A 14,949-nucleotide genomic window follows, 5' to 3' on the forward strand; every position below is an offset into this window, starting at 1 on the left:
GGCAGGCGCTTTTGCCGCTGAGCTAAATCCCCAGCCCTTCCCATCCTATTTTAAATCTCAACACTTTTATCTCCCCCTTACCTTGTTCTATATTCTTCTGCTTTCATGGTACTCTAATTTAACCCTCTATCATACATATAATTTGCCTGTTTATTATATGTACTATAAATTGTCTATCTTCTACTGTTAGAATGTAAATTCCATGAGTGCAATTTTTTGTCAGTTTTGCAAACTGACATATCCTAGTACAATGTTTATACAAATTAAATGTTTAAGAAATATGAAAACAAAAAGAGCAAATGAAAACATACTTCTGCCAGCCTTGAATTTTTTGCTAAACATTAGATACTTGAGATTTATCATGTTTTGCATATACTTAGAAATTATTCAATTTATAATGCTATATAACAGTCTATCTTATGCATCTCCTATAGTTTATTCAAACTGCTGATAGATACTGGGTTTTATGAAAGTTCTTTTTGTTTTCTTGCTTATGTTGTTAACAACTGTAGTTATAAATATTCTCAGATATACATAAACAAGTCTTTTCCCAGTGTATATAAACAAGTCTTTCTCTGCGGTGCATATTTGGCAATACAATTTTTAGGTCATAGAGTATGTGTATCTTTAGATTTACAAGATGATGTCAAATTGTTTTCCAAAAGCATTGTCAAGAATGATTTTATAAAATTATAAATTATCTCATGTTGCTTGTTAGCTCTAGATACTCTATTTTTTTAACTTTTGAGAATAAAGTCCAGATTTCTTATAGAGGCCTTTGGTGTTTTTCCTGACTTACCCCTTTCTCTTCTCTCACCTGACCAACCACTCTTTCCTTCCCCATTCTGCCTTAGCCACATTTCTTTTTTTCTCTTCCAGAAAGAATCTATAACATTTGCCTTTGGCTATAAGCCCTTCCCCTAGATATTTACTTGGGCTAAGTCTTCTTTCATTCTAATCTTAATTAAAATGCTACCTGTTAATAGAGGCTTGCTTAAAGTAGTTGGTAGTAGACAGAAAGATGCACCCTCAAAGACATCCACATCTTAAAACCACAGAACCTGTGACTTTTTTTATATGGTAAAAGATCATTAAAATTGCTAACTGACCTTAAAATTAAGAGATGGCTCTGAACTATCTGGGTGGGCCCAGTCTAGTCATATGAGCTTCTAAAAATAAGAGGAACTTATACTGGCTGTGGTCAGTCAGAGATGTCACAATGAAGGGTTATGTGGTCTGCACTGACAGAAAAGGAAGGGGACCATAAGCCAAGGTATGTGAGAGGCTTCTAAAGTCTGAGAAAGGCAAGGATGGAATCCATCCCCTTCCCCCCAAAAAATTGTTGTGCCTTGATTCTAGCCCAGTGAGGCCAGTGTAAGACTTCTAACTTACAGCTTTGCAGGACAATAACTCCAAGTCATTTTAAACCACCAAATCTGCAGTAATTAACAAATTAACAAAGTAGTAATAGAAAAGTAGTACATGGGTCTCCTGCTCTTTATTTTTCTTCATAGCATGGGGTACTATGTGTCATTTTAATATTTATTTATTTGTTATCATTTAATATTACAGAGCAAAGTTACAAAAGAAAGAGAGTTTTTCTGCCTGATTCTCTGTTACCTATGGGACCTTGCACCGAAGTACCTGAATGGAAGGACTAGTATTTCCAAACTTTGCTTGGAAAAATATTAATGTTTTTGAGTTTACATTAATAGGCACAGCTATTTCTGAAACTGCATTATGTTATCAAACTAAGTAATAGCAGACTTACAATATTCCATAAAACCACCAGTAAACTCTTAAGATTCTATACTTAAACAATCTGAACAGTGATTTTCATTGTCCTATAGTAAATTTCACAAAACAGCAATAAACTGATGCATCCAGGGTTGATTATATTTAAGATAATATACATTGATGAGCAGGTGAAACTCTTGAACTCACTTTAATAATGGGTAAGATTTCAGCAATTTCATCTACTGTTTAGAGAACCTCCTTAGCCATAAATCAACTCTATAACCTAAGAACAAGGTAGGGAATTGTCAAAGTCCCTTTACTGAGTAATTCCAGAAATGCCTTAAAGCTCAACAAAGGAGGGATCTGACAATAGAAATCTGGAATTTACAACCTAAGGGAAAACTTCAGTCAGGCAAAACAGCATCAACCTGAAAGCTGAGATACTTTCAGTCTTTGCGTGCAAAAATCTTCATATATCTGTAAAAGACTTTTTTCAGTGAAGCAAATTAATTTAACTAAGATTTGTCTTTCACAACCTTTGGCTTGTGGTTCCAGGGGATGATCATATAAATAAAGTGCTATAGGTCTGTTGGGTGAGAGAATCATAAAATGGCCTTCTCCTGAGAGCTTGATGGACACTTTGGGTACCAATGGGAAAGAGCATAGGTTGCTTTCTGTGACCTGTGGAGCAGCATGAATGACCTGGATAAACACAAGAAAGTTAAACAGGATTTTAAACATGGCCCAGTGTTTTAGAGCACAAGTTTACTCAAAAAAGTATCTTTGATTTCAAATAAGAATGTATTTTTTTTCTAAGATAGACCACAATCACTTCATCTGCAAACATATTATATCGACTTATTATTTTAATAAAAAATAAGATTTTAATCTGTCAATTCATCTTTTTCTTTAGAGCAACATACCTGTTAAAGTCCCACCCAATTAAAATTAGGACTACCAATTATTAACTAAAAATTTACTTCAACTGTTCTTACCCAACCTTTAAGAGTTGCTCAATGAAAACTAAAACATATTCTTAATTGATGGCTTGTTCAATTTTGATTAGAACATACTGATTATCCAATTCATATACCTGATAAATTCAGATTTGAGACAGACTTCTGCAGACTTTAAACCAAAAATACCTTCCATGAAATTAAATATTGGTTTAATCTGATAAAATATTGAATTATAGGTCACTGAACAACTAAATAAAAATTAATTGGGCAAAGAGCCATTTATTCTTACAATGAAAAGTTTTTCTTACAAAAATATATCTTCTACAAAACAGTTATTAAATGTGGTATACACATATATAATCCTGGTTTTATAGCTTTAGAGAATAACATTTTGTATTTGTAAAGCAGGTAGAAGCTGTATGTTTTAACTTTCATCAATGACCTGACTGAAGAAATAGGAAACTCATTGATTTAGCTGAGGTAGTCACCTAGAGAGAAGTGAACTCCTTAACAGATGGGATTGGAATTCAAAATGACCTTGCTAAGCAGATAGATGCAGACACAAAGACACTCAAGGATGATAAGCACAAGAATTACTTTAGGGAAAAATAGAGCAAAAACAAAGACAGAACAAAGGGACAAACTTGATGGGAGAAGGTAGGCTCTACACAGCCTGAGAATTGTTGAACTGAAGGTAATTAAATAGCATCAAAAAATTAATAGAATAAATGAATACTTAAGCAAGCATATGTACTATAGTTTATGTCCATATGTAACATAAAAGTTAAAGACAGATTTTTAAATCTCTATAAATTCAGAGAATACAAAATAATAAGAGGCCAGCGATATAGCTCAGTGGCACAGTGCCTACCCGGCAAGTGTAAGGTCCTAAGTTCAATTCCCAGTACCAAAATAATAATGATAATAATAATAGAATTAAAATTTTGCAAGAAGATTGTTTTAGAAAAGGAGTATTAAGGTACTCAGTGCCCCCTACACATTAAGTAATAGAACTACAGAGTTGTATTCTCATTTGCTCCTAAAGGGCCAAGAGTCTAATAAGACAAATACAGGTTAGCAAATAAATTGATAAAGTGTTTTAATAGAAGACTGATACAATATTTAGCAAGAAATTTTAAACATACATTACAATGGTAGTAATGAGGAAATGGAAGCATAAACATATTAGGAATTTTGGTAATTGGTAGATATAAACAATAAACCCAAGTAACCTGATTCCCGGCTCATGCTCTTTGCCTCCCCATCTACTGCCCTTCATGTAAGAGCACAGAAATTAAAGGTCGTAAGAATAGTGAAGTAGTGAAAAGTATCAGACATCTACTGCTTAATATTAGAGAGCTTGTTTTTACTGACTTCTATATAAAAAAGACAAGACAATCCAGAATCCTGAAATAAATAGGCTAAATCACCTTCCAGAGTTTGTACTTCCTAAAATCATTACATTAGGAGTTAGGATTTCAATATATAAATATGAGGGCAACACCAACATTTAATCCATTACACTCTCTCACAGATTTTGCTAGCTCAGAGACTCTCCTTCTGCATCATTCCAACATATGTGTTTGTGGGCATGATCACCTCAGACCTTAGCTATATAGCTTTTGCTAATTCCTTCTATAAATTTCATTTCAAAATTTTTAGTTAAGCAGATTCTGATAGGCAAGCTGCTTTCACTCATCATAGAGAAAGCTTTTTGCCCCAATCAACTTTACAGGTTGTGGGTCAGCCTATTAAGTATCTAACCCCTACTCGAATCTGCTGTGTTTACAGAGGTGCGTGAGGTCTGTGGGGATGAAGTGGGCTGTGAGAAGGAGGCAGATGTAAGCAGTGCAGAAGTTGGCCACTTCTGTTCAAGGAGTGGTGAAGACTGTTCATCCACACACGATCCAGGAAATGTTGTCCATAGGAGGTTGATGGAAAAATATGGTGTGTGTTCAAATTTTGAAAAGTTGTTGCAGTAAAAGACATACTCCCCTTCTCTTTGAACATGTTTTGCCATTGTTCTTGCCACTTTCTGAAGCAGTTCCTGGAAGTATTTTTCATAAGCAAATTGAGTTGTGCTATTATACTATTGTGGCCCTGATGTTAGGACAAAAAGGAAAGGAAGCAAGGTATGAGCTCAACAGGACAGGTTTATTTCAGAACAAACCTACGAGGGACCACTCTGGCACTAGAGACCAGACCAGCTACTCTGGTATAGGCTATCAGGTCTTTATAAAGCACAAAAGAGGGAGTGTGGAATGTAAAGTCACAATGGGACTTTTGTAGGGGAGAGTCCAGTACAAAGGAGTTCTGATTATTTTCTCAGGATCAGGCTTGAGGAAGTATGAGGAGTTATGTGTTTTTTGTCAAAAGCAGAGCTGAACAATGACTGGAAATTATACAGTATAGCTGTGCTTACTGTGCTTTATTGACCCATGTTGATATATCTCCAGTAGGTGTAAAAACACATAGCAAGGGGAAGGGATTTAAAGTGGTCTCTGCTTAGACCAGAATGACGATGCTTAGATTTCTTCATTCCAAACCCTATGGCTACAGAAGAAAAGTGCATAGTACATCGCTTTCTTAACTGCTTCCTACTGATGAGGGGGGACAGTAGTGCTGCTGGTGGTGGGTGGTGTCTGGAGTTAAGAAGGGGGGACATACTGGTGTGGTCTTTAGCAACTGTCTGTGGAATGGTCATAATAGTAAACAATAATAAACAGGCAATAGTAAACAGGCAAGTAGAAAGAGGAGAAGGGAATCCAAGATGGGGTAGTGGATGTCCATGAATCCAATGAACTTTACAGAGGGTCCCAAGACATTTGTTTTGCTTCCTGGTCCTCTGTTCTTATCTCCTGGAGAGCTATAGTTACATTATCATGATTATCTGGAAACTTTGGGTAGACTTGGGGAGCAATGTACTCTCGGCACTTTTATCATTGCTTCCATCTGCGTGATCACTGAGAGTTTGGCAGTCTCTAGGTGAGAATAAACAAACTGTACTAAGATATTAAAGCACATATAAGCAAAGTGTGAGCACCAGAATGGAAAGAGAGATTGGGAAAATAGTCATGTCCAGACACTGCTCTTAAGGGACTGGAATAGCAATTGTAACCAGCTGGCTTCTAGACCTATTTGCAGCTAGAAACTATCAAGAGTCCGTGATTGGAGCCCCCTTTTATACTGAGCCTATACTACTATTGTTTTAATTTTTTTGTTTTTTTTTGTTTTTTTTTGCTGGGTATTTAAGACCAAGTTTAAGTGAGACCTGTGTTAATCAAAATTAACCTCTTGATATCTACCAAAGTCAGTTAAGTTTCCTCAGGTATTACTTTTGGAATCATGTGCAGTAGTACCTTTTAGCTCCTCTGTTAGTGTCAGCCTCCAGGATAGGTCACAATCTTGCTTGATCATGTGACTTTTCACCTAAACATGGCTGGTGAACTTCCTTTTATCACACCATACATTGGTTGACTCCTGCCCTCTGGAGTCCAACAATCTCCCTGATCAGGAGGTTGGGGACTTACCAAAGTTGTACAATCTTGTAAAAAAGGTCTCCTCATGTCCTACATCCTTGCTGACCTTGGAAGGCCAGGGCCAAAATATTGGCTAGCCTCTTAATCCAGTTACCTGCTAGGTTTGGTCTTAGTGTTGAACATCTAACATATCAGTTAAATCAGTATTTCAGGTACTTAAGGTTTAACCTTATGGTCTTGATCTCAACCACCTTGAAATATACAACACGACCAGGGAACTGTTATTTTCTTATCAATCATGGATGCCTCAGAAGTTGAATCCCTGCAGAATATTAACAGATGACAATTGTAAAGCTTCACTGAGAAAACCTGAGGTCATATTTCAGGATAATGATCATGATGACATGAACAGACTTTTACTTAAATTTGTCATTTTTCAATAAAATTCCATCTAAGAATGTATCTGATGTGACATTGCCTGGAGTGCACAGTGTTTGAGCATCTTTAAGTATTGCACCCATATGTAACATACACAACAATGCTGCTATCTCATGCTAAATTGCCATGCACATCTTACCACATAGCTGAAAAATAAGTAAGAGAAAGCCTTGAGCCTAAAAGTTTATCACCATGAATAACTTTAACCTGGAAGTTGCCAGCTTTTCAGTTTTGCATCTCTGAAGACCTGTATACTTGGGAAACATTTAAATACATTTAATACACTATGAAATCAGCAATAACGAGTGTCACAGATCAGGTTGGAGCTGTCTAAGGAGCCAGCTCTGTCCTCCTTCTTGTCACTGGCCAGTCTGGTATCTCTGTTAGTTATTGTCTTAGTTACCTTTCTCTCCTTGCTGACACAAAATACCATGAATCAATAGCAAACTCTAGATTCAACTGCCTCTGGGAAGCCCACCCCCTATAACTGCATGAGGCTTTGGGGCAGCATCTAGGCACACACCATAACAGTTATGCAAAAATCTCATGTCTAATATCAATTTTAGGGATGAAAGATAAAATATTGTCAGAAAGAACCAGTTAGATGAGAGGGGAGAGTTAGGACCTGGGAAGATGTTCTCTAGTTGTTACATGGTTAAATGTGACAGGCTACCAATTGACCTACCAAATGACCTTGAAAGGCAAAATTATTTTAGTACCAACAGAAAGCAGAACAAATTAACCCTGTAATTATAGTCTGATAATTTCCAATGTACAAGAAATATTTTAAGCACATCAATTAAACAAATATACCCACTTAAATTCGAGGCCTAAAGTACATTGTCAATTTTTGTTTTCCTAGGCCTAAAATTTTTATTCCCCTTTTCAGCCTGATTCCTGTGACTAAATTTTTAAACATTAGATATAAATTTCTTTGTTTAAACTCAAATGATTCTAGATGCAGTAAAGGTGAAGCTTTAATAAGTTTGGCTATTCTGAAAACTTATGTAAAAAGCTTTCAAAAATAAAAATAAAAATAAAGAGCTTTCCATGAAAATTTTAAAAAGGATCAGCAAAGAAAGAAAAGAAAAAGAATTATTGCAGTTAAACAAAGCAACTCCTTGAGCCTTTCTAAAAATACTGATGGAGGTTTCTTTTCTTTCCTGATTAATCTGTCCCAACTTGGCATAATTTACTGACCTGACTTTTGTTACCTTTAGCCCTTCCTTTTTGCAAAATAGACCAAAATATCGCATAGTATGATAATTTAGAGCCCCTCTGTAGGGCCTTTTCTCTGATGGGAGAGGAGAAGAGTGAAGAAAGCTTGGGCAGAAGGGATCACCTGGCACTTGCCACTTCCTTACAAGTAGTTATCAAGATCACAAAGAATTTGGAAATCAAAAGTGTCAAATTCAGGCCACTGGCTTTATAAAATATAAGACATTTAGGCTAGATATCCCCTTTAAACTAACTGAGGGGTGAAAGAATATTTAAAGAACAACCCAGAGGGGTATTTTCCAGAATTTGAGAAATTTGGATTTCCATAGTAGCTGATAAAAGAGTGGCTTGGAGTCCCTAACCCTGCATTGGGGCATCCCCCAAACAAGACTAGGGACCTGCAGATTCTGTTGTGGACATGGCCTGGCCACATCAGAGAAGGTTTATTCAAGAGACTGGGCAGGTATCCTTGCTCCAGTGTCTACAGAAGCCCATCACAGTGACAAGTCCTGCGGGACCCCCTGGGGGTCTGGGACGGGCCTACACTTCCAAAAGGTGCCTGGGGGAAGGTATGGGCTGATCTTACCAGGCTTGTACTGGATAATGAAGTGTCCAGTTCTGAGTGGAAAGTTATTAGGAAACAACAAATCACCTCCTACAGCTTATAACTGAGAAGGAGAAAAGAGAGGACAAGAAGGGGGCAGGCAGGTCACAAAAGGAAGAGGCAGAGGATATTGGGATAGTCCTCTTGACCTCTGCCCCATGGTGGGTGCCAAATGTTAGGACAAAGAAGGAACAGAGGCAGCAGTACAAGCTCAACAGGACAAGTTTAAGAACAAACCTGAGAAGGACCACCCTGACACTAGAGACTAGACCAGCTACTCTCATACAGGCTAAGGTCTTTATAGGATCATGAGCATAAAAAGGGCGGTTGTGGAAGGAGAAGTCACAATGGGACTTTGGAGGGGGCAGAATTCAGTACAAGGGAGATATGGCTATCTTCCTAAGTCTGGGCTTCACAGCATACAAGGAGTTGCATGTTTTTGTCAAGAGCAGGGCTGAACAATGAGTGGGAATTATAGGGTGTAGCTGTGTTATCTGGACCTTATTGACCCGTGCTGATATATCCTCAGTAGGTATAAACGCACAGCAAAGGGAGGGGATTTAATGTGGTCTCTGCTGAGACCAGGATGATGGTCACTGGATATCTTCACTGATTTGATTCAAAACACTTGCCTTTCAGGGTCATTTTCACTTTGGGGAAGATTCAAATGTTGTAAGGCACCAGATAAAGTTAATAAGGTAAAAGAAGACACACCATGTTTTCTTTTTATAAGCCTGCCTTTCCACTGGATGATACTTGGCAGCAGTATTTACCATGTTTTTTATTATACTTTGTAAAGATTCTCTTAAAAGAGGATTTCAAGAACTGTTTCAGAAAGTGGCAAGAACAATGGGACAAGCGTGTTCAAAGCAAGGGGGCATATTTTGAGGGGATCAGTGATAGTGCATCTTTTACTGTGATAAATTTTTTAAAAATTTAACATTAACTATATTTTTTCATCATTCAGCCCTAAAAAGTAATTAGTATTGCCTCCATTTGCAGGTAGTAAAACTAGTTACATCACTGCGGCAGAATTTAAATTTGAACCATGTCTCTATCACTCTAAAGGCCTCGTTTTCTCAATAATTCCAAGTTGAGTTCCACAACTGGACCTAAACAGTCTCCTCCAAGCAAGACCAGAGGATACTGAAGGTGATATAAATAAACTTTCTTGCCAGGCTCTGGGGGAAAAGACTAAAGAGAATAGATGTTCCCAATTATTTAGTTTCTTTGTTTCACACAGAGTTTAAAGAAAATTGGAAACTGTAACATTCCCAAATTGTCGACACCAAATCCTGTTCAGATGCAAATATCTAAACCAGATGATCTTTCAAAGATACAAGAAAAGCAAACATTTGTATAACACAAACTTTGGGCAAAAGCCTTTATTTATTATACATCATTTAATCTTCACAACCCCATGAAGTAGGTAAGTCCTTTATGATCTCCATTTTGCAGTGGGGGGAACCCAACCAGTGAGAAAACAACTGTTTAAGGTCACCTAGCTGTAAGCTGCAGAGCCAGGACTCAAATCTAGCCTCATTGGCTCCACAGCCCCTGTGGACTATATTCTGTTCTGAGCTCTTCTTCAGGTGTGTGCAAAAATATCTTTCTCTATGAATATGTCTTAGCTTTCCCCTGAAAAATACGGAAAGAGTTTCATTTTTCAGATGCAAATTTGAAGTTTCGCTGTAACAACAGAGGTGTAAATCTATCACAGGTAAAAGCCTGTCAAGATTTTTTGAAAGTAACTTCATATAGCAGTATTTGAATTATTGTTTTAATTCAATAGAATTAACTTTCCATCTGTTTAGTACTGACACGTGAAGAGCTATGAGTCACAAGGAAGTCTGTAAACAATATAACATCAAGCATTAATTGTACCATTTACTCTTGAAAAACGATGTTTCCTGAGTATTGAAGTATTCTTGTTGTTGCTATAACAACCTCGGCTTGCTGTTATGATTCCCCCTGTTCAATTTAATGCTTGTGTTTATCAGAACTAAGGTTCATGAGGTTTAAAAATATTTCATACCTGTGATGTATGTCACTTAGCCAATTCATTTATAAAAGAGACTAATGAGCAACTGGCAAATGCCAGTGGAATTCCCCCAGAAATGAACCCTGAGAATTTCATTGTAGGGCTGGGGATGTAGCTCAGCGGCACAGTGCCTGCTTGGCAAGCATGAGGTCCTGAGTTCAATTCCCAGTACCAAAAACCATCTGAGAGGTTCATTGTGAAACATGTGAGCAAACAGCACCCTGCTGACTGCAGGCAATGCAAGATTCCCACCCCAGGGGGGTCACGTAAGACTTGATTTCTTTGCCTGTTGTAAACCCAGAACAATGTCTAGCACAGTCATTTGTAAAACAAATGATATACAAATGCTCCCCTCAAGGCTGCAGTCAGTATTTGGTCTCTTCAATTTATTTCTTGGGGTATCCAATAGAACGCGTGACCTTTGCCTTAATCTAAGAAATCAGATTGTCTTGGTTTTGGAGTTCTTGCTTTAGTTTTGATTTTCCTAAACAGAAGCTGCACATTTATCAAGTAATTAAACACTGCTGAACTCTTAATATTTGAGAAAACACAGACTGATTCTTATGATTTAGAATTCAGAAATATCAATTTTTTTTATATTATAGAGCTAATTTAATCTTTATTGCTTCCTTTGATTTTAAATGAGGTTGGCCAGCAAGAACTCATGGTTCAAGTCAAAGGCTATCAAAACGAGGCGTATGGCTAACTTAGAGATGTACTTCCTGTGAAAGATATCCTTCCTCAAGCCACTGCTGAGCCAGTCAAATAAGCCTATACCTTCTCATACCCCTGGCCTGGCAGCTGAAACATTAGTAGTCCCTGAACAGGGAACAGAAATCCTTGAATTGCCTGTAGAAGGTCTTGCTCTGACTGGGATCACTTGTGGATTCATCACAAACCACATAGACAGGGAAGGAAGTAGAACCAAGGCTGTAGGCTGTGAGGTCTGCCAAACCCAGTGGGTACAGACATAAAGGAAAGAGCCACTCCACCAGCCAGTGTTGTTCCTTCATTGTCTCTTCTTTCATCTCACACACGTATTCGAAAGCAGGAGCCAGCGTCACACTCCAGGCAATGCAAAACACAACTTAACAGCATTTTTTGTCCTTTTGTTTTTAGTATGTATGACACACACAGAGTAAAGCTGTTAAAACCGTAGTAAAATGTTGAAAAAATGTACCATATGACATGATTTCTCATAGAGGATGGTAGTCAAATTTTCAGAGAAAAATCCAGTTTTGGGATATAAAAAAAAGTTGTAGAGATAAACTCAGAAGAGTTTAGGATATTTGGGGGTCATGAAACCAGATTGGAAAATAAGGATAGAATCAAAATAATATAGGTCAAATATCTCTTAGTATCTCCCATCCAAGTACTAACTAGGTCTGGTCCTGCTTAGCTTTGGAGATCAGACAAGATCGAGTACGTACAGGGTGGTATGGCCATACACTTAAGTATCTCTTAAATGAAAAAATACGTTCACTGGGAAATTATTTTTGGAATACATAGAATTCAGTTCTAAGATTTAACCCATTGTAAGATGCACCATAGGCTTAACACCAGCTTTTCAGGGAGAAAAATGCCATAAATTAATTGTGCAAACATGCATACATCTATGTAACTACAGACACACTTCCTCCTTCAGTGTAATGAGAAAAGTTTAAGTTGAGGATTTGTTTGGGTGTGTTGTTGTAAAAGCCTTTGCATTTACTCCCGGGCTCTGACAGATGTGCCTGGCTTCTCGGTGACAAGCTGTTTTTCATCGCCAGAGCTCATCAGTTAGGGTTTTCTTTAGTTCTGGAAGATTGACAGTATAATTCTGAGTGATACTGAAAAGTATCAGTGTTTTTCCGCATTTTCTATTTGGTTAAACTAATAGTTTCATATTTTTCCTTCATTAAATTACACATCACTGGAAATTAAACAGCTTTTCTTGAAAGTCGGTCAAAAGCTTTTGACAGATATGTTACCATAAAAGTTGGAAAGTCTTCATGGCCTGTCTTGGCATGGTGTCATTCTCCACAGAAAAACTAATCTTAAGGTCCAGAAATAATCAAAAAGCAATTTAATCCTTCACTGTAATAGTTTTTTTAAAATGCCCAAAGAGGATTTTATTTATATCACATAGAAAATCCTATTTAAATATTATTTTTCCATCACTCAGTCCTCCTTCTCCTCTCTGATCCCCACCAGACAGATCAAAACAGCCCTCTTCAGTGGTCCATTGCCTACTCCCGTCTAGACGTTCTCCTTCCCCTTCTGCCCCTTCTGCCTCTTCTACTTTCTGCATCTTTTCTCCCATCTGGATGAAGCCCTCTACCCTTGCAAGTATAAATGTGCACTGTGGCTCTCTTCCCCTGACCAATGACCTGATACTGACTTAGCAGAGGTAGATATCCAGGGCTTGAGTGACACTTCAAGTATACTGGATGACTCCCAAATTCCTCCAGCATTGACAGACTCCTCAGGCAGGCTTTGACCATCTATACCTTCTTAAGTTGAATAGCCTGGCAAGTGTCAGTCAATCACAGAATATAGCCAAACATAACCACTTTGAGAGCATTTTAAGTAATATTCAACAGGTGTAAGTTTAATTAGAGGTCAATATTAATTGTTCAAGGGAAAATCTTGTACATTTTATCCATTTATAGATAATAAAACCTACACCAAACCCTACTGATGCACATGTAACTGGCATTTTTTTTCTGATTAGTTTTAAAAAGCATTTAGTTTCAGAATGGTTATTTAGTTGAGTATCTCAGGGATTCTGAGGGTCAAATACATACATGTACATATATTTGGATCCATTTTGTTTCCCAACAAGTATACCCCCAAGTTTTAATCCAGGATATTTCTACCAATAGAAGTTAGTAAAACAGCTGATCATAAACACGTTTGTGCTTTCTTCTTCCATTTAAAAACTTAAAGTATAATTAATTTCATACAATAGTATTATCTTAGCATTTAGCACTGTGATTTTTGATGAACACATGGTCATGTTACCAGCATGCAAGCAAAATGTAAAACAGTCCCTGTACTTCTGCCTGTTCCAGGGATGCAATGACATCCCATATAACAGTTGAGATTGGGTTTTCTTTACTTATCATGGAGCTTTTAATATTAATCCACATTGTTCAGTGTAACAAAAATTTATTTCCTTTCACTGGTGAATAATATTTCATTGTAATGCATCACAATTTATTTCTTAATACCATGGTTCAGGGCCAGTGGTGTGAGCATCTTCATTTTGTGAACTGTATAAGGAATCAGGTCCCTGTCATTTCCACAGTAACTCCTGGTCCCTGTTTTCAGCCTGAATGTTCTTATAAAGATTTTGTGCTCTTCCATAATTTGAAATAAGTATCTTGCCAAATCTTATTTTCTAATTACCTTTTAATTAGCATTATTTTTGAGGTGTTGTGAAGTATAGCAAAGTAAATTGAGGAAAGTATGAATTTTAGAATTTTAAATGATCAGACTTCAAATTTAATATTGAATATTTGTATGATCTTCCTCATCTTAGGTTCCCAATTGTAAAAGAAAACAAACAAAAGCAAACAAGAAAAATAATCAGTCTTTTGATGATGACAGAAAGAAACAGAGTTCTTGGGTGTAGCAAGCACTGAGTAGGCTGAGCTGCCATTCACACCTGTGCTCTAACTTGGTAGGACAACATTTGGAGACATTAATTCATAATCTCCTTTTTTTTGCCTGCTTGGGATTTTATCTTTGTTTTGTTTTGCCTTCCTGTTTCTTGTAAGCAGGAAGTTGGTCTAAGGGAAATTAGTAGCAGAACAGAACATGAAGGTCCCTACAGGTCTTTCTTGTGTTTATTTCACTAAACGTCACAGATAGAGTGTCTTAGAATAAGTATGAAGAGACAAGGACTTTCCCTTGACTAGACAGAAGTTCTTTTGTGCGAGGGAGTGACAAGAGAGTGAAAGGCCATGCAGAGGCAGCGGGGATGAGAGAGATAAAGTACCTCCAACAGGGCAGCAGGACGGTGCCAAAACCCAGAGAGAAAAGACTCCAGAAAGGAAAAGAACGAGGGCACACAACTAGTGAAATGGAAGTTGTCAGGCGATCTTATCAAAAACTTCCTGGGACCTGAGCACAAATCTGGACCTAATGAGGCCATAGAGATGGGAATGAGAGACATCTCAGAGGCACCTTGTGGGTAACAATGACCAGAATAAGATAAGCATCACCCTCCTCTCCAAATGTGTGCACTGTTTCCCTACAGGATCTGAGCAAGGGGGACTCCCAACACAGACATAGTTTTTCTCTTTGCTGCCAATATAATAGAATCAGTGTTCAGATCCACAAGTTAAATTCACCTAAAGACAATGAAGAAAATTTATGTTTTGCACACCTGAGTTTGTGAAGCCACTGTAGCTGTGATTATAGAGCTAGAACACAAGCATGATCTTTGTCCTTTCATACTGTTTTAAGTTTTTCAAAATGTCTCTGTGA

This window comes from Chinchilla lanigera, unplaced genomic scaffold, assembly GCF_000276665.1.
Source record: "Chinchilla lanigera isolate Chin_1 unplaced genomic scaffold, ChiLan1.0 scaffold00048, whole genome shotgun sequence".
In the NCBI taxonomy this organism is placed as follows: domain Eukaryota; kingdom Metazoa; phylum Chordata; class Mammalia; order Rodentia; family Chinchillidae; genus Chinchilla; species Chinchilla lanigera.